This window comes from Panthera onca, chromosome C1 (genome assembly GCF_046562875.1).
Source record: "Panthera onca isolate mPanOnc1 chromosome C1, mPanOnc1 haplotype 2, whole genome shotgun sequence".
Classification (NCBI taxonomy): domain Eukaryota; kingdom Metazoa; phylum Chordata; class Mammalia; order Carnivora; family Felidae; genus Panthera; species Panthera onca.
The window spans coordinates 72,602,814-72,624,772 of record NC_138346.1 but is presented as its reverse complement, the minus strand read 5'-3'; the positions used below and the strand labels follow the sequence as shown (position 1 = coordinate 72,624,772).

Below are 21,959 nucleotides of genomic sequence, written 5' to 3'. Positions count from 1 at the left end.
AAACTACAGAATAATACATATATATGTTAGATTTTTTAGTTCTTGTATATATGTAGTCACATGCATACAAAAAGTTCTGAAAGAATACACAGCAAACTTTTTTGTTTTTATTTTTTTAGAGATAGAAAGAGAGAGCACAGGAGTGGAGGACAGAGAAAGAAAGCACATAAGCGCAGAGGGGGGGAGAGAGGGAGAGAGGGAGAGAGGGAGAGAGGGAGAGAGGGAGAGAGGGAGAGAGAGAGAGAGAGAGAGAGAGAGAGAGAGAGAATCCCAAACAGGCTCCATGCTGCAGGGCTCAATCCCACAACTGTGGGACCATGACCAGAGTCAAAATCAAGAGTTGGGTGCTCAACCAACTGAGCCACCCAGGCACCACCCCACACAGCAAAGTTTTTAAGAGTGATTCTAGAAATGGCAATTGGCAGGGTGAAGGGGAATACATTTCACAGATTTAACTTTTTCCAGTACAAACATACCTTTCTAAAATAAAACAAGTAGCCAAGAAAAAAATATAGATGCACTAGAGTATAGAGTAGTTCACACTATTTAAAGTGGATCTTTTCATAATGGAGATATATTGGTTCTTTTGTAAATATTAAACTTCATGCCTTTTTTTATAACATGATGTATCTCTAGGTCACTGAATTAAAGATTTACTAGGATATTCACTGAGACCTTGCCTTTAAAAATACAAGTTAGAAAACTTAAATGCTTGTAATAATAAATGACTATCAACCCAAGAAAATTTTTCAGTGTTATCTATTTTATGACTTGCCTGCATGATTTCATACGAGTTTTGAAAGTTAACAAAATAATGTGTATAATTATGCAGAACACATAACAACCAAAAATGTACCTATAACATAAAGAAAAAAATCCAATGTGTAATTCTGTTATGATTATACCTGTGTAAAGTGAGAAGTATATTCTTTTAATAACTGAACATATGTAATACAACAATGTGTGCTAAACACTAAAGAAATAGACACAGAAGTTGCAGCACTGGCCTCTCAGGAAGCTTTAGTCAAGTGGAATAAAGACGAGTAAATCAATAGTAATCGTACAGTGAGATTGATGTACTCCCCCCCCCCCCACACACACACACACAAAACATATTCAGATATGCCAAATGCTGTCTAGATGCTATTTTTTGGTAGAAAGAAAAACAAAAATAATTCTGGTTTCTTCAGGAGAGAAAACTACAATAAAAATATGTGAAAGCCTTAAGTGCCAAAGGAAAAAATACAGCAAAAAAGGGATAGGGAATGCAGGGTGGAGAGTTTGCAATGTGGGTTAGGGTGTTAAAGAAAAGAATCATGTGGAAGAATACTTTGAAGCAATTGTATGAAAGAGCTGAGAACAACCCATATGGTTATATGAAGGAATAGCAAATGCAAATGTTTTTCTTTTTTTTTTTTTAAGTTTATTTATTTATTTTGAGAGAAATAGACAATGCAAGTGGGGGAGGGGAAGAGAGAGAGGGAGAGAGAGAGAGAACCCCAACTAGGCTCTACACTGTCCGCACAGAGCCTGACACAGGACTCAAACTCACAAAACTGTGAGATGGTGACCTGAGCCAAAACCATGAGGCGGACACTTAACTGACTGAGCCACCCAGAAGCCCCATAAATGCAAATGTTTTACCTATTACCTATACAAGAAATACCAAGGGGGCTAATGTAGTTAGGCCCAGAGTATACTATACAGAGTATATGTAGTAAGAAGTGACATGAGGCCCTGTAAGGAAGATCAGGTTGGGCCTTGTAGGCCACTGCAAAAACTCTGGTTATATGTATGGGTTCGTTGATTGGTTAGTCGCTTTTACAGATTTTATTTTTTAGAGCAGTTTTAGGTTCGCAGCAGAACTCATGGGTTGGTACAGAGATTTCCTTGGCCCCAAACATGCATACCTATTATCAACATACTCAAAGTGGTACATTTGTTACAACCTAAGAACACGCAAAGTCCAGTTTACATTAGGAATTGCTCTTGGTATGCATCGTATGGGTTTGGAAAAATATATAATGACATGTGTCTACCAATATAACATCATACAGAGTAGTTTCACTGCCTTAAAAACCCTTTGTGCTGCACCTAATTCATTCCTCCCATTCTTCTAACCTCTAGCAAACACTGATCTTTTTACTATCTCCAGTTTTGCCTCTTCCAAAATGTCATATATTTGGAATCATACAGTCTGCAGCCTCTTCAGATTGGCTTCTTTCACTCAGTAATAAGCAATTAAGGTTCCATATATATCTTTCCATTGCTTGATAACTCACTTCTTTGTAATACTGAATAACAGTCCATTTCTGGATGCACCACAGTTTATTTATCCATTCACCTGCTAAAGGACATCTGCATTGCTTTCAGGTTTTAGCAATCATGAACGAAACTTCAGGCTTTTTTGTGGACATAAGTTTTCAACAAATTTGGGTAAATGCCAAGGAGAGTGATTGCTAAAATGTATGGTAAGAATATGGTTAATTTTATAAGAAACTGTGAAACTGTATTCCAAAGTGGCTGTACCATTTTGCATTCCCACCAGCAATCAATGAGAGTTTCTGTTGCTTCAAATTCTCTCCATAATTTGATGTTGTCCGTGTTTAGATTTTGGACAATTTAATAGGTGTGTAGTAGTATATCATTGTTGATTCAGATTGCATTTCCCTGATGACATATGATGTAGAGCATTTTAATGTGTTTATTTGCCACCATGATTTCTCTGGTGAGCTTCAAGATCTTTGGACTCTTTTAAAATTAGGTTGTTTAGGGGCACCTGTGTGGCTCAGTTGGTTAAGTGTCTGACATTGGCTCAGGTCACAGTATCATGATTTGTGAGTTTGAGCCCTGCATCAGGTTCTGTGCTAATCGCACAAAGCCTGCTTTGGATTCTCTGTCTCCCTCTCTCTGTGCCTTGCTCGCATACTCTCTCTCTCAAAAATAAACATTTGAAAAAAAATAAAATAAAATTAGGTTGTTTTCTTATTGTTGAGGTTTTTTATTTTGTTTTGTTTTTTGTTTTTATTTTTATTTTTTTTTTGAGAGAGAGAGAGAGAGAGAGCAAGCCAGGAAGGGGCAGAGAAAAATCCCAAGCAGGGTCTGTGCCATCAGTGCAGAGGCCGACATGGGACTCAAACTCATTTCTTTTCTTTTTTCTTATAAGTTTATTTCTTTGAAAGAGAGACCAAGGAGGGGCAGAGAAAAAGAGAGAGAGAGAGAGAGAGAGAGAGAGCGAGAGAAAGAATACCAAGCAGGCTTTGCACTGACAATACAGAGCCTGATGTAGGGCATGAACCCACAAACCTATGAGATCATGACCTGAGTAGAAATCAAGAGTCAGATGCTTAACTGACTGAGCCACTCAGGTGCCCCAGTTCTGCCTTCTAATTTTTAGGTATGTAATTCATTTTAGGTTAATTTTTGTAAAGGATGTAAAGTCAGTGTCTAGATTCATTTTTGCATGTGGATGTCCAGTTATTACAGCACCATTTTGTGAAAAGACTATCTTTGCGTCATTTTATTATTGCCTTGCTTTGTCAAACATCAATTGCTTATGCTGATGTAGATCTATTTCTGGGTTTTCCAATCTGTCCCACTGATCTGTCTATTCTTGTGCCAATACCATACTGCCTTGATTACTGTAGGTTTATTATACGTATTAAAGTTGGGTAATGTCAGTCCTCCAACTTTAACACTGAGAATCTTAAGTTTGAGATGCCTCATAAACATGTAGGCATAAGTGCCAAGAAAGCAGTTGGTATGAGAGTTTCAGTTTAGGGGGGGAAAAAACTCCAGGCTTATAAATTTATTCCATTAAGAAAAAAGAAAATGACCTTCTTAAACTCTTCCAAAAAAATAGAAGAGGAGGAGGAAACACTCCCAAATTCATCTTATGAGGCCAGCATCACCCTGATAACAAAATCAAACAAGGACACTAGAAGAAATGAAAATTATAGGCCAATATATCTGACAAACAGAGATGCAAAAATCCTCAACACAATAACAAACCAAAATCAACCCAGCAATTGCACTACTAGCTATTTATCCAAGGGATACAGGTGTGTTGTTTTGAAGGGGCATATGCACCCCAATGTTTATAGCAGCACTATCAACAATAGCCTAAGTATGGAAAGAGCCCAAATGTCCATCAATGGATGAATGGATAAGAAGGTGTGGTGTATACACACACACACACACACACACACACACACACACAAAGGGAGTGTTACTTAGCAATCAAAAAGAACGAAATCTTGCCATTTGCAACTATGTGGATGGAACTGAAGGGTATTATGCTAGGTGAAATTAGTTAGAGAAAGACAAAAATCCTATGACTTCACTCATATGAGGACTTTAAGAGACAAAACAGATGAACAGAAGGGAAGGGAAACAAAAATAATATAAAAACAGGGAGGGGGACAAAACAGAAGAGACTCATAAATATGGAGAACTAACAGAGGGTTACAGGAGGGGTTGTGGGAGAGGGGATGGGCTAAATGGGTAAGGGGCACTAAGGAATCTACTCCTGAAATCATTGTTGCACTATATGCTAACTGATTTGGATGTAAATTTAAAAAAAATAAATAAAATTAATAAAAATAAATAAGTAAATAAACGTAAAAAAATAACAAACCAAAATAAACAATATATTAAAAGGATCATACACCATGATCAAGTGGGATGTAACCCTGGGATACATGGATGCTGCAACATTCACATATCAATCACATAATACACCACATTAATACAATGAAGGATACAAATCATGATTCTCTTAATAGATGTAGAAAAAGCATTTGATAAAATTCAACATCCATTTTTGATTAAAAAAATCTCAACAAAATGGGTATAAAGGGAATGTACCTCAACATAATAAAGGCCATATCTGACAATCCCACAGCAAACATCATTCTCAATGGTGAAAGCTAAAACTGTTTCCTCTAAGATCAGAAACAAGGCAAAAGAGAGACAAGTATGCCCATTCTCCTCACTTCTATTCAACATAGTTTGAAAACTCTAGCCAGAGCAATTAGGCAAGAAAAAGAAATAATAGGCATCCAAATCGGAAATGGAAAAGTAAACCTGTCTCTATTTGCTGATGACAAGATATTATAAATAGAAAACACTAAAGACTGCACCAAAAAACTACTAGAAGTAATAAATAAATTTAGTAAAGTTGCAGGATTCAAAATCAATATACAAAAGCTGTTGAATTTCTATTCACAAATAACAAACTATCACAAAAAGAAATTAAGAAAAGAATCCCATTTACAACTACATAAAAGAGAAAAAAAAAAAAAGCCAAGGAATTTAGCCAAAGAGGTGAAAGACCTATACACTAAAAACTGTAAGACACTGAAGAAGACACAAATAAATGGAAGAAATATTCCATAGTTATGGATTGGAGGAATTAATATTGTTAAAATGTTGTATGCTACTTAAAGCAACCTGCAGTTCAGTGCAATCCCTATTTAAATTCCCATAGCATTTTTCACAGAAATGGAACAAACAGATCCTAAAATACATATGGAACTACAAAAGACTCCAAATAGCCAAAACAATCTTGAGAAAGAAGAACAAAGCTGGAGGCATCACACTTCCTGGCTTCAAACTGTATTACAAAACTATAGAAATCAAAACAGTAGAATATTGACATAAAAACAAACCAAGACACATAGATCAATGGTACAGAATAGAAAGCCCAGAAATAAATTCATGCATATATGGCCAACTAATTTATGACAAAGGAGGCAAGAATATACAATGGGGAAAGGACAATCTCTTCAAAAAATGGTATGGGGAAAACTGGATGGCTACATGCAAAAGAAAGTCATTGGATCACTATCTTACAACATATACAAAAATCACCTCAAAATGGATTAAAGACTTGAACATAAGACCTAAACCCATAAAAGCGCTAGAAGAAAACATAGGTGGTAAGCTCCTTGAGATTGACTTTAGGAATCATTTTTTAGATTTGACACCAAAATCAAAGGCAACAGGTACAAAAGTAAACACATAGAACTAAATCAAACTAATAAGCTTCTATACAGAAAAGGAAACCATCATTAAAAAAAAAAAGAGGGGGCACCTGGGTGGCTCAGTCAGTTGAGCCTTTGGCTCTTGGTTTCAGCTCAGGCTGTGATCTCGCAGTTCGTCCATGCTGACAGAGCGAAGCCTGCTTGGGACCCTCTCTCTCCCCCTCTCTCTGCCCCTCCCCCATCCACACTCTCTCTCAAAATAAATAAATAAACTTTTAAAAAAATGAAAAGGCAACCTACTGCGTGGGAGAAAATATTTACAAATCATATATCTGATAAGAAGTTAACATCCAAAATATATAAAGAACTACAACTCAATAGCAAAAAAAAAAAAAAAAAAAAATCTAATTAAAAAATGGGCAGAGGATCTGAGTATTTTTTTCAAAAAGATATGCAGATAGCCAACAGGTGTCTCAACATCAAGGATCATCAGAATGATGCAAATCAAAACCAAAATGAAGTACACCTCACATCTGTTAGAATGGCCATTATCAAGGGGCATCCGGGTCGCTCAGTTGGTTAAGCAGCCGACTTTGGCTCTGGTCATGATCTCGTGGTCCCTGAATTCAAGCCCTACCTACATCAGGCTCTGTGCTGACAGCTCAGAGCCTGGCGCCTGCTTTGGATTCTGTGTTTCCTTCTCTCTCTGCCCCTCCCCCACTCACACTGGGTCTCTGTCTCTGTCTCTCTCTCTCTCAAAAATAAACAGACATTAAAAAAAAAAAAAGGGAGCAGCGCCTGGGTGGCTCAGTCTGTTAAGCCTCCAACTTCGGCTCAGGTCATGATCTCACAGTTCACGGGTTAGAGCCCCGCGTCCTTGGGCTCTGTGCTGACAGCTCAGAGCCTGGAGCTTGCTTCAGATTCTGTGTCTCCCTCTCTCCCTGCCCCTCCCCGACTCATGCTTTGTCTCTCTCCTTCAAAAAAAAAAAAAATTAAAAAACAAAATTTTAAAAAATGGCTATTATCCAAAAAATCCAAGAAATAATAAGTATTGACAAGGATGAACAGAAAATGGAACATTCGTGTACTGTTGGTTAACAATTTAAATTGGTGCAAGGCGCCTGGGTGGCCTTGTTACAGTCTGGCTCTTGATTTCAGCTCAGGTCATGACCTCAGGGTTCTGTGAGTTTGAGCCCTGTGTGGGACTGGTGCTGATAGCAGGGAGCCTGCTTAACATTCTCCCTCTTTCTCTGCCCCTTCCCTGCTCGAGTGCTGTCTCTCTCAAAATAAATAAATAAACTTTACAAAAAAAAAAAAAAAGTAAATTGGTGCAGCCACTATGGAAACCAGTATGGAACTTCCTCAAAGAATGAAAAATTGAACTACCATGTGGTCTAGCAATTCCAGTTCTGGGTATTCATTAGAAGAAAGTAAAAAATACTAACTCAAAAAGATATACGCACCCCCATGTTCACAGCAGCATTCCTTACAATAGTCAAGGAGCAACCAAAGTATGTACCGATGGATGAATGGACAAGGAAAATGTTCGTATGTACAATGAAATATTACTCAGCCATAAAACAGAAATACTGCCATTTGTGACAAAGTGGATGGACCTCAAGGGCATTATGCTAAGTGAAATAAGTCAGAGAAAGACAAATATGGTATCATCTCACTTACATGTAGAATCTTAAAAACAAACAACCCCACAAGCTGATAGAACAGATTGATGGTTGCCAGTGGCAGGAGGGGAATAGGTGACATGGGTAAGGAAGTCAAAAGTTGCAAACTTGCAGTTACAAAATAAATAAGTCATGAGATGTAATACAGCGTGGTGACTATAGATAGTAAATTATATTGCATATTTGAAAGTTGCGAGGGGAATATATCTTAAAAGTTTTTATCACAAGAAAAAACATTTTGTAACTATGTACGGTGATAGATGTTAACCAGACTTAACGGGGTAATTATTTCACATCATACATAAGTATCATTAAACTAATATAACATTATACATCAATTATATTTCAATAGGAAAACTCCCCTCAAAAAATGGAATAAGCAACTTTGGGAGTCATTAGCATTTCAATGCTATCTAAATCCAAGGATTGAATTATTTCACCAAGAAAGTGATTACAGTGAAAGAACAGAAGTTGTGCAAGGAGTGAGGCCTGGGGCATGGGTGGAGAGATGAAGAGAAACCAGCAAAGAAAGGGAAAACAGAAAACTAGGAGGAAAAACAAAATAAGAAAATTGTGGAAGGCAAAAGAAAAAGAACATTTAAAGGAGGATAGAGTGACAAACTTTGTTAAATCCTACAAGTCTTGTTAAAAAGTGAGAACTGGGAACTGACTGAAGTCACAGAAGTCATCATGAACACTGGCAATAACAGTTTTGTGGAGCTGATATGAAGCAAAAGCATGATTAAGGCCAGAATAAGGAAGAATGGCAGGCGAGCATTATAGGTAGCAAATTCAAGAGAGCTGAGTGACAAGCAGAGAATTTATGGAAATAATGAAAGAAATGAAAAGAAGCATCTTTTTTCCCTGGTATGTTGTAGTAATAATCCAAGAAGGGAAAAGATGATGATTCAAGAGGGAGACATGTGAGTAATATGAAGCAACTATACGAAAACAAGAGGGATTATGGGGGAGTGGAAAGGCAAGTGTACCTACCTCTGGGCAGATCTCTTTGAGATACGTCTCAAAGATTATTTGATTTGATGATGGATTGGGTAATAAATACTAGGTACATGGAACAAACAAGCTTTGCAAAAGCAAAAATCTTACAGGCAACTATTTCTTTCTCTTTCTAGTTGGCCGTATTTTTGCTCCCACTATTTGATTTGCATACCTAGGAAATCTTGTTTGTTCTGAATTGTATTAGGCTAGTAATATTTGATACTGTATTTATGAAATGAGTGCAAAAAAAAAAGGTTATTTCCCTGAAAATTGAATGCTTCTGAAAAACTTGATAAAAATATTTGTTTTCTTAAAGTTACTGTTAATTAGACAAGGTAAGATAAGCATATATACTTACAGAAAACATCATAAATATATATAGGGACTGTGCACCCAGAAAGCTTTGTAAGAATGTAAGTTCTTGGTGCAGCCACTCTAGGGAACAGTATGGAGTTTTCTCAAAAAACTAAAAATAGACCTACCCTACAATCCAGCAATTGCACTCTTAGGTATTTACCCAAAGAACACAAAAAATACAGATACAAAGGGGTACATGCACCCCAATGTTCATAGCAGCATTACCAACAGTAGCCAAACTATGGAGAGAGCCCAAATATCCATCAACTGATGAATAAAGAGATGGTATACAAATACAATGGAATATTACTCAGTGATCATAAAGAATGAAATCTTGCCATTCATAACGACATGCCATTCATAACAACATTATGTTGAGTAAAATAAATCAGAGAAAGCCAAAGACCATATGATTTCACTCTTATGGGGAATTTGAGAAACAAAACAAATGGACACATGGGAAGAGGGAAGAAAAAGAGGAGAGAGGGAAACAAACCACAAAAAATAAAAGAGAACAAACTGAGGGTTGATAGAGTGAGGTAGGTGGGTGGGAGATGGGCTAAATGGGTAACAGGTATGAAGGAAGGCACTTGTGATGAGCACTGGGTGTTATATGTAAGTGATGAATCACTGAATTCTACCCCTGAAACCAATATTGCATTCTATGTTAACTAAAATAAAATTTAAAAAAAAGTATCTAGGTTCTTTCTACTTTAAAGAATCTGATAATAAATTTTTATTTTGGAAGTGTGGGTTCAGGAAAGACAATGATTTCCACTTAGGGAATCAATCCTTAAATAAAAAGTACAAATTTACTCCCTCTCCTCCCCCCCAACAGACAGATTTAAAAAAAAAGATCACAAATGGGGCGCCTGGGTGGCTCAGTCAGTAGGGTCATGATCTGAGTTCCAGCCCCGTGTCAGGCTCTGTGCTGACAGCTCAGGGCCTGGAGCCTGCTTAGGATTCTGTCTCTCTCTCTCTCTCTCTCTCTCTCTCTCTGCCCCTTCCCTGATCATGCTCTGTCTCTCTCTGTCTCAAAAATAAATAAAAACATTAAAAAATATTTTTTTTTTAAATCACAAATGAATGTGAAAGTTTGAGTTATTAACAGCTTACATTAAAAAAACTAAATGTTGGGGCGCCTGGGTGGCTCAGTCGGCTAAGCATCTGACCTCAGCTCAGGTCATGATCTCGCGGTCCGTGAGTTCGAGCCCCGCATTGGGCTCTGTGCTGACAGCTCAGAGCCTGGAGCCTGTTTCGGATTCTGTGTCTCCCTCTCTCTCTGACCCTCCCCTGTTCATGCTCTGCCTCTGTCTCAAAAATAAATAAACGCTAAAAAAAAAAATTAAAAAAAAAAAAACAACTAAATGTTTTGGAGCGCCTGGGTGGCTCAGTCCGTTAAGCATCCGACTTCAGCTCAGGTTATGGTCTCACAGTCCGTGAGTTCGAGCCCCATGTCGGGCTCTGTGCCGACAGCTCAGAGCCTGGATCAGGCTTCAATTCTGTGTCTCCCTCTCTCTCTGCTGCTGCCCCACTTGTGCTCACTCTGTCTCTTACTAATAAACATTAAAACAAAATTTCAAAAAAATAAATGTTTATTATATATGTATATATATATTTTTAATGATTTCCCATTTTGACTGTTTTGATTAAATGAATAGCTATCACCTCCAACTTGCATTGGATAAGAAGTTTCTGTTACTGTAAATTCAGCAAATAATAATTAGAAATCATTTTTTAAAATTTAAGTATCCATATTAGAAATATTCCAGATAAAATGGTTAACATACTTTCCCTTCCTCCTTCAATAAGACTCTGTCTTTTTTCCTAATACTCAGAATCATCTAAAAAAATCAATTAGGTATTTCCTATGTATTAGTTTTGTAACTGTAGTACAAGTGATGTCCGCATTAAATGAACTAGACTTTGTCCCTGTGCTTAATGGAAGCAATAAGACTTCTTTCAGTTTTCCTCATCTCTCTCTTATTAGAAATCTTACCACTTGTGACCTGCTTGCTACCTGAATGCTTACTTAAGATTAATCTTTTTAAGGGTGCCTGGCTGGCTCAGTCTGAAGAGCATGTGACTCTTGATCTTGGAGTTGTGAGTTTGAGTCCCACATAGGGTATAGAGATTACTTAAAAAAATAAAAAAACTTAAAAAAAATAATTGTCTTTTCAAAACCTTGGCCTAAATAAATGACTTTTTCCCTTGCATGCCTACTCATTCTGTATTTTTAGCAAAAGTCACCCTTATGTTGTTCACTCACAAACTTCTCAACTAAGTATGAGTAAAGCAGATTTAATACTCAGAATTTAAATGTATTTAATAAATGATTTTATGTGTGGTAAAGATGCAGGTTATTATTTTTAGGATACTATACTTATTTCACAATTACAGCCTTATTATTAAAATATCATATTAAACTTGAAAACCCACTGCGAATTGTTAATTTATTGATGATCTAGAGTTTGTAGTAATTATAGCATGATTAGAAGTTTACGTCTGCTACAGCAAAAAAGGATTTGTAAAGATCAAGACTAAAAGTATTACTTAAACCTTGAAAATATCTGCCTTCATTTTGTTTTGTTTTTTGTGTGTGTGGAAGGTGCTGGACTATATACAAATCTGCTGAATGGAAGTAATCAAATCACCTAATTCTACATACAATTCAGAATTTTTTTTGGCAAATTGCTGCTAAGCTTATTATTAAGCTACCTTAAAGGTGTTAACTAATCTCCAGTTGAACAAGTTCATCAACTTCAGGCTTATAAATTTCCTACTTAAAAAAAAAAAAAAATTAAGCAAGTTCACTAACTATTCTCCCTGATATGTATCCAAATACCACTAGTATATATGAATTGGTCATTTTGAATATTAAAACGTATCATAAGGATAACTAAAAATATATTGAAAAATTAAAACTATTCAACATAAAATATATTTAGACTGGGATAATATAAACTCTAAAACTAAATAATATAAATGTGTAAAAGCTTGAATTTAGATGCTCGGTTAAATTTTGATCCTACAAGGTTTTACATGTTGAAATTCATTACTAAGAAAAGATAACTTCTCTCTCTCTCTCTTTTCCCTCAATTACATCTTCCACAATGCCAGTAGAGATCCTTTTCTAAAGCCTAAACCTGACTAAATCTAATCATGTCCCTCTCCTCCTTTCAAAAAACTTAACGAAAAAAAAAAAAAAACCCTCACTAATGTCCCATCACCTGCAAGATTCTTCATCACTTGCTAGCCTGATCTTCCAATATTATTTGCTAGCACTGTGCTTTCCCATTTTGCCCACGTGAACATATTTCAATTAATTCTTCAAAAATCTGCTAAGATTTCAACTTGTTTAATCACTAATATTTATTGACTATGACTATATTACCAGTATTTTTTTAATGTTTATTCATTTTTGAGAGAGAGAGACAGACAGACAGACAGACAGACAGAACATGTGTGGGAGAGGAGCAGAGAGAGCACAGAATCCGAAGCGGGCTCCAGGCTCTGAGCTGTCAGCACAGCCCCGATGCAGGGCTCGAACCCACAGACTATGAGAACATGACCAGAGCCGAAGTCAGATGCTCAACCAACTGAGCCACCCAGGCACCCCAACTATATTACCAATTTTAAGGTCCAGGGCTATGTGTTATAAATATGTAACTTTTAGATGATAAAATGCAGCCCTTGCCTTCAGAGTAGAACAATATGGTGACTTTCTCCCTAAAATATTACCCATCTCACAGTTACCTTCTTCAGAGCTACCTCTTTACATTAAATCTAATTTTTCTGATGCATTTATCATCCTCTAATGTAATTATTTACAAGACTGTTTAAGTTCGAATTATTTTCAGTGATAATGAATGAGATGAAAACCATCTCAGAATACGTGTGTGTCTGACTTCAGAGTAGGTTTGTTTCCTGGCCAAAGCCTACTATAAATCTAAGATGTTCAACGTCTTGTCTGTTCTACTGGCTCTTGGCAAAACTTCTGAGACCTTCGAGAAAAGCAATGTATTCCTGGTGCTCCCCAGGCAGTGCTGAGCTCCACCAACTCACCTGCAAAAGTGTTATCCACCCCTCCGGCTGCCACAAAATCCATCAGGTAGTTATATAAGGCCCAGCCCAAGGAACTGGTGTTGAGTGTGTAATTTGTGTTCTTCCATGCAGATTCGCCAATGGACTGAAAGCTCACCTCACTGATGGAGAAAATGTCGCTCTCGTCCTCCTCTTCTTGCCCAACCTCATCTTCTGGATAGTGACAGTCCAGGAATAGGGCCTTCTTACCAGCATTCTTTTAACTTCAACCATGAAATTAGGAGTGGACAATTCAGGTTCCTGTTCTTCAACCTTCTCCCTCAGGGAAGGATCCTCCTCCCCATCAGATGTTGGCAGGATGCTATTGTTAATGTTGAAAGTGACACTGATCTCTTCTTCAGCAACTTTCCACATTAATTTGACTTCTGTCCCATTCACTTCCAGCTCCTAACCTCCAGACATCTTGGGGAGGGACTTAATGCTTCTGTATCTTTTTTCTCCTTAATTTCATCATCCAGGGATGCAACAAAAGCTTTGTCTTCCTGGTTGTGCAGCATGCGGCAGCTGCAGCCACAGGGCCCTCGAGAGCTCAGGAGGCCCTGCTGATCCAGCCCATCTGCAGGTGAGGGGGCCTCAAGTGCCCCATACAAGGCCAGGCATGGCTGCAGCAGAGGCCAAGGCAGAGGGGCTGGGCTGGTCACAGAAGCTCCCCCCCCACCAAAGAGCTGGGGACGCTAGGGAGCCCAGATCATGAGGCACTCAGTACAGCAGAGGCAACATCGGGGCCATAGACACGTGTGGGCACAAAGGATGACCCAAGTGGAAGATCCCAGCCCACGCCCCACTGTAAATACCCTATTTCAAACTTTTTCATTATCATAGTATTTGTTATAGTGATCTGTGATCAGTGATCTTTGATGTTATGATTATAATTGTTTTGAGGTGCCATGAACCATGCCCATACAAGATGATGAACTTAATAAATGCTGGATGTGTTCTGATTGCTCCACTGATGGGACAGATCTCCTGTCTCCTTCTCTCAACTTGGGCCTATTCCCCAAGACACAACAATATAGAAATTAGACCATTTAATAACCTTACAATGGTGTCTAAGTGTTAAAGGGAAAGGAATGTCTCCTACTTTAAATTGAAAGCAAAAATGATTACGCTTAATGATGAAGGCATGTTGAAAGCTGAGGCAGGTCAAAAATTAGGGCTCTTGTGCCAAACAGCCAAGTTGTAAATGTAGAGGAAAAGTTCTTGAAGGAAATTAAAACTGCTACACTAAAGAACACATGAATGATAAGAAGTGAAACTACATTATTGCTGATATGGAGAAAGTTTTAGTGATTTAGACAGAAGATCAAACCAGTCAAAAAATCCCTTTAAGCCAAAGCCTAATCCAGTGCAAGGCACTAACTCTTCAATTGTATGAAGACTGAGAGAGGAAAGGAGGTCGCAGAAGAAATGCTGGAAGCTAGCAGAGGTTGGCTCATGAGATTTAAGGAAAGAAGCCATCTTCATAACATAAAAGCATCAGGTGAAGCAGCAAGTGCTGATGTAGAAGCTGCAGCAAGTTATCCAGAAGATCTAGCTAAGAGAATTAAAGAAGATGCCTACACTAAACAACATATTTTTCAATGTAGACAAATAGCGTTCAATTGGAAGATGTCATCTAGGACTTTCACAGCTAGAGAGGAGAAGTCAATATCTGGCTTCAAACCTTGAAAGGACAGATTGACTCTTGTTAGGGACTAACACAGCTGGTGACATGAAGTTGAAGCCAATACTGATTTGCCATTCCCAAACTCCTAGGCCCTTAAGAATTACGCTACATCTACTCTGCCTATGCTCTATAAATGAAACAATAAAGCCTGGATGATAGCACATCTGTTTAAAACATTGTGTACTGAATTAAGCCCACTGTTGAGAACTATTGCTCAAAAAAAAGATTCCTTTCAAAGTATTACTGCTCATTGACCATGCACCTGGTCACTACAGAGCTCTCATGCTGCTGTCATGCTTGCTAATACAATATCCATTCTGTAGCCAATGGATCAAGGAGTAATTCTGACATTCAAGTCTTACTATTTTTTTTAATGTTTATTTCTTCTGAGAGGGAGAGAAACAGCGTGAGTGTGCAAGCAGGGGAAGGACAGAGAGAGAAGGAGAGAGAAAGAATCCCAAGCTCACAGCATAGAGCCCAACTCAGGGCTCCATCCCACGAACCATGAGATCATGACCTAAGCTGAGTTGCTCGGGGTGCCTGGGTGGCTCAATCAGTTAAGTTAATCCCTGCTTAGGATTCTCTCTGCCCCTCCACTGCTCGCTCACATGCTCTCTCTCTCTCTCTCTCAAAATTAATAAACATTTAAAAAACATAAATAAATCGCTTACCTTCGAGAAGAAAAAAGGGTCAGACGCTCAACTGACTGAGCCACCCAGACACCCCGACATTTTACATTTTAAAAGTTGATTTTAGGGGGACCTGTGTGGTTCAGTCAGTTAAGCATCAGACTTCGGCTCAGGTCATGATCTCACGGCTCATGAGTTTAAGCCCCACGTGGGGCTCTGTGCTGCCAGCTCAGAGCCTGGAGCCTACTTTAGATTCTGTGTCTCCTTCTCTCTCTGCCCCTCTGCCTCTCATGCTCTCTCTCTCTCTCAAAAATGAGTAAACATTAAAAAATTAAATTAAAATAAAAGCTTATTTTAAAACATTTATTTCTTGACATGATAAGTAACAGTCTTAACTACATCTAATAATATTTTCAATACCTTCTCAGAATTTAAGATCTGTATTTTTCAGGGTTCACTTAAATAGTATGTGTGAAAATATATTGACCACAGTAGGCTTATATCACATAATATCAAATCTCATTCCCTAGAAAACATGTGTTATTGTAATACCTATGAATGAAAAGCACATTATAAACATCTAAAGATACAGCAGCACAGAATAGATAGTAGTCTAACCATTCACAAGAATGAAAAGCTCTTTTCCAAGCTGTTAGAAAGGCTCTTTCTCGGGGCGCCTGGGTGGCGCAGTCGGTTAAGCGTCCGACTTCAGCCAGGTCACGATCTCACGGTCCATGAGTTCGAGCCCCGCGTCAGGCTCTGGGCTGATGGCTCGGAGCCTGGAGCCTGTTTCCGATTCTGTGTCTCCCTCTCTCTCTGCCCCTCCCCCGTTCATGCTCTGTCTCTCTCTGTCCCAAAAATAAATTAAGAACGTTGAAAAAAAAAAAAAAGAAAGGCTCTTTCTCAATAGCTTTTTAGGCAAATGAACAAGTCTGAAGCAAATGAGAGTTAAGTTTTCAGGTTATTTTTCCTCCTAGTCAACCGACCTTACACTGCATATCTTTAAAACAGGAGTTGTAAATTAAACACAACTACAGGTAAAGAATTAGACTCCTCATTAATTTCAGTTGATGGCTGCTTTGCCAATTTCCCTAGTCCACTTCTGTTTCTATGGTAACAAAGGTAGACTCAAGAAGCAGAAGCAAATATTTTAAGTTAACAGTTATGTGGGGAGAGTCAAGTACTGAATGGCATATACAGTAATTTAATTTTAAGAAATAATCTAAACTATGAAAAGGAAGAAGGGAATCACAGTTCATTTAATCTAAAAGCAACTCAAAAGGAGGAGTCTGCCAGTCCAGTATTTTTTCCTTGATTATCTTCACAGAAAAATATTTTCATTTTCATTTAACTTCTCTAAAAAATCTGGTCCCACTCCCACTATGGGTGGCCAAAAAAACAAAACCCTAAACTCACCAAGTGTCCAGATTTACTTTCTTTTTTTTAAATTTTTTTTTTTCAACGTTTTTTATTTATTTTTGGGACAGAGAGAGACAGAGCATGAACGGGGGAGGGGCAGAGAGAGAGGGAGACACAGAATCGGAAACAGGCTCCAGGCTCCGAGCCATCAGCCCAGAGCCTGACGCGGGGCTCGAACTCACGGACCGCGAGATCGTGACCTGGCTGAAGTCGGACGCTTAACCGACTGCGCCACCCAGGCGCCCCCAGATTTACTTTCTAACACAAAACTCATACTACTAGCATGAAGGCTTTAAAATATGATAGCGTATTTTGTGATCTTAACTAGGGCTCCATTTTAGACTGTGATTTTCTTTGAAACAGCTGATTCTAATATGACCTTTTATTTTTAAGCAAAGCAACTATATTTAAGAATGAAAACAAACCTATTAATACTGGTATGAATCTTTCATATATATGCATATAATGAAATACATATTTATCTGGAATACGAATTTCTCTAGCAGAGTTTCTAAATATTTCTGGGATCATCTTAAGTTTGAGTATCTAAAATCCTGAATTAGTTAAATCCTTTCAACTGTTTATTCTTTTCTAAGTTGCTTTAAGTTCAAATTTTTCTTTTTCCTCTCTCAAAACATTTTCACTCCAAAGAGTCTATATTTCTGTCTCTGTCTCTGTCTCTCTCTCATTACTCTGGGGGAAGCAAAAAGCCATGTCAGAAGGAGCACTATGGAAATGACCATGTGGCAAAGAACTGAGGCTGCCTGCCAAAAGCCAACAAGGAACTGTCAATAAAAATGTGAGCTTGGCATCCAATTCTCCAGCACCAGTAGAGCTTTGAGGTAACTGCTGTCCCAGCTGGAAGCCTGATAGCTACCTCAAAAGAGATGCTGAGTTAAAACAACCTAAGTCAATCCCAGTTTCCTGAGCCACAGAAATTAAAATACAAAGATTAGTGGAAAAAGCAGGTTGGAAAATGATACATACAGAATAATGATATGTAAGGTTTTCAAACATGCCATATAATGCTACTAAACATGAGTATTTTGCTAAATTTGATAATCAATAGGATATTATTCATCTTTTTATTTCCTCCCACCCCAACTCTGTGAGTTCCTTGCCTACAGCAAATACTTTTAATAAGTAAAGGACAAAGTAAAGCATTAAGATGTAATGCAGTTTGGCCAAAATTCATACCTAATGGGCTTGCTCTTACTGCTAAGGGAAACAAACTTTAAGCCCCTACCTCTATGAGAGAACTAAATAATAAAAAGTAAATGTTCATTTATAAAATACGTCAACTGCTAACCTGTAAACATCAGAAAACAAAGTATGTCCAAAATCTACATTTTGACCACTATTTTCCAGAGTCAACATACAAACTTTGGCCAAATGTTTTCATCTTTATCTACAGACAATTTGGAATGTACCTCTGTTTAGTTCTATGCATCCAAATATTACCTCTCTATTAAGAATGTTCCTATTGAACAAAAACAGACACTCAGATCAATGGAACAGAATAGAGAATGCAGAAATGGACCCACAAACATATGGCCAACTAATCTTTGACAAAGCAGGAAAGAATATCCAATGGAATAAAGACAGTCTCTTCAGCAAATGGTGCTGGGAAAACTGGACAGTGACATGCAGAAAAATGATTCTGGACCACTTTCTTACCCCATACACAAATATAAACTCAAAATGGATGAAAGACCTCAATGTAAGACAGGAAGCTATCAGAATCCTTGAGGAGAAAGCAGGCAAAACCTCTTTGATCTTGGCCGTAGCAACTTCTTGCTCAACACATCTCCAGAGGCAAGGGAAACAAAGCAAAAATGAACTATTGGGACCTCATCAAAATAAAAAGCTTATGCACAGTGAAGGAAACAATCAGCAAAACTAAAAGGCAACCAATGGAATGGGAGAATATATTTGCAAATGACAGATCAGATAAAGGGTCAGTATACAAAATCTATAAAGAATTATCAAACTCGACACCCAAAAAACAAATAATCCAGTGAAGAAATGGGTAAAAGACATGAATAGGCACTTCTCCAAAGAAGAAAACCAGATGGCCAACTGACACATGAAAAAATGGTCAACATCACTCATCATCAGGGAAATACAAGTCAAAACCACAATGAGATACCACCTCACACCTGTCAGAAAGGCTAACATTAACAACTCAGGGAACAACAGATGTTGGTGAAGATGCGAAGAAAGAGGATCTCTTGTGCATTGTTGGCGGGAATGCAAGCTGGTGCAGCCACTCTGGAAAACAGTATGGAGGTTCCTCAAAAAATTAAAAATAGAACTACCCTATGAACACAGCAATTGCACTACTAGGTATTTATCCAAGGGATTACAGGTGTGCTGTTTCAAAGGGACACATGCACCCCAATGTTTATAGCAGCATTATCAACAATATCCAAAGTATGGAAAGAACCCATATGTCCATCAATGGATGAATGGATAAAGAAGATGTGGTATATATATATACCATATATATATATATAGCATATGGTATATATTTGGTATATATATGGTATACCATTATATGGTATATATATATACGTGGTATATATATATATATATATATATATATATATATATATATATATACACACACACACAATGGAGTATTACTTGACAACCAAAAAGAATGAAATCTTGTTATTTGCAACTACGTGGATGGAACTAGAGGGTACTATGCTAAGCGAAATTAGTCAGAGAAAGACAAATATCATATGACTTCACTCATATGAGGATTTTAAGACACAGAACAGATGAACACAAGGGAAGGGAAGCAAAAATAATATAAAAACTGGACATATTAAGAGACTCTTAAATATGGAGAACAAACAGAGGGTTACTGGAGGGGTTCTGGGAGGGGGGATGGGCTAAATGAGTACAGGGGATTAAGGAATCTACCCCTGATATCATTGTTGTACTATATGCTAACTAACTTGGATGTACATTTAAAAAAATAAATTAAATTAAAAGAAAAAAAGAAACAAAGAAGGTCAAATATGGAAGCATGGAAAACATAAAAATTATATTTTTATTCAAGTAACACATGCACATTGTGGAAAAGTCAAAAGGTGTAGTTAATCACAAAATAAGCTCACTACCAATAAGCACATTTTCACATTTTGCTGCATGTCATTCTAGGCTTTTTATGTATAATCTATACATAAATATATAACTTTTGAAAATAGGCAGATTCAAAAGCGCCATCAAATTTTAGGGTTAGTAGAAATTGCATTCTGTTGACAAGAGGTTTGTTTTCACCATGTACAGCAATGCCCTTTAAATTTGGGAACTTCTGTATCATTCAGATGTGTACTTTTGCAGTTGTAAAAAGTATCAGATTCTAAAAAAAAAAAAAAAAAGTGTTCCTAAGAGAAAAAATTGTATAAGACTTTTTAGCAAAAGCAAAAAAGGGTTACAGATGGCCTATCCAGGACATCATAATAAATTATCAGTGCCTTTCTTTTTTTCTGGGGGGGGGGGGGGGGGGGTAAAATATACATAACATTTACCATTGTAACCATTTTAAAATGTACATTTAAGCATTTAAAATTAGGTACATTCACAATGTTGTGTAACCATTACCACCACCCATTTTCAGGCCTTTTACCGTCTGTAAAATTTCCAGAGAATAAAGAAATTAAACTTGTAATCTTTTATTTACTTAAAAAAATTTTTTTTAATGTTCATTGTATTTTTGAGAGAGAGAGAGAGAGAAACAGAGCACAAGCAGGCGAGGAGCAGAGAGAGAGAGAAGGATATACAGAATCTGTAACAGGCTCCAGGCTCCAAGCTGTCAGCACACAGTGGGGCTTGAAATCACGAACTGTGAGATCTTGACTGGAGCCAAAGTCGGCACTTAACCAACTGAGCCATCCAGGTGCCCCAAATCTCAGGACCACAAAGTGCCACAAAGTCAGGACGTTTTAAGACCCCAGTTTGTATAATTAAGGCAAATATTTGGCAAATTAGACTAATTTAATAAATTTGGTTTTTAAAAGAAGTTATGGTGTTAACCAAACAAGCTAACATTAATCCCATACAATGTTTATAATTTTGAAAAATATAAACTCCTATGTTCAACTAAATTGAATCATTATTCTGGCAAATTTTTATTTCAACAGTAACTATGCTTTGTAGCTTGGCAGCTTTAAGGTAATTTTTAATATAATTTATTGTCAAATTGGTTTCCATACAACACCCAGTGCTCATCCCACAAGTGCCCTCCTCAATGGCCATCACCCACTTTCCCCTCTCCCCCAACTCCCATCAACCTTCAGTTTGTTCTCTGTATTTAAGAGTCTCTTATGCTTTGCCTCCTTCCCTCTCTGTAACTTTTTTTTTCCTCCTTTCCCTCCTCATGGTCTTCTGTTAAGTTTCTCAAGATCCACATATGAGTGAAAACATATGATATCTGCCTTTCTCTGACTGCCTTATTTCACTTAGCATAATACCCTCCAGTTCCATCCATGTTGCTACAAATGGCCAGATTTCATTCTTTCTCATTGACAAGTAGTATTCCATTGTATATATAAACCACAACTTCTTTATCCATTCATCAGTTGAGGTACATTTAGGCTCTTTCCAGAATGTGGCTATTGTTGAAAGTGCTGCTATAAACATTGGGGTACATGTGCCCGTAAGCATCAGCACTCCTATATCCCTAGGGTAAATTCCTAGTAGTGTTATTGCTGGGTCATAGGGTAGTTCTATTTTTAGATTTTTGAGGAACCTCCACACTATTTTCCAGAGTGGCTGTACCAGTTTGCATTCCCATGAAGGTAATTTTCAAGATCTTTAGGTAATCAAAAAACCTCGGAGTGGTATTAAATTGAGTTGATTATGTATGCCCAGGTGACTCAGTTGGTCAAGTGTCTGACTTTGGCTCAGGTCATGATCTCATGGTTAGTGGATTTGAGTCCCGTGTTGGGCTCTGTATGGGTGCAGAGCCTTCTAGGGATTCTCACTCTCTCCTCTCTCTGCCCCTCCGCAGCTCAAAATCTCTCTCTTTCAAGATAACTTAAAAAAATTTTTCAGTTGATTGAATGATTATTAGATACATAATTTCTAAAGTAAAATACTGAAACAT

The 21,959-nt window shown here is 37.6% G+C and overlaps 1 protein-coding gene and 1 pseudogene across 22 annotated transcripts in view; both read right to left on the bottom strand.

The window, feature by feature from the left end:
- Positions 1-21,959, bottom strand: part of BAZ2B (bromodomain adjacent to zinc finger domain 2B) — a 434,969-nt gene that overhangs the window by 276,115 nt on the left and 136,895 nt on the right. The gene's annotated exons all lie outside the window — the stretch shown is intronic.
- On the bottom strand, positions 12,032-16,853 carry LOC132672493 (complement component 1 Q subcomponent-binding protein, mitochondrial pseudogene; annotated as a pseudogene).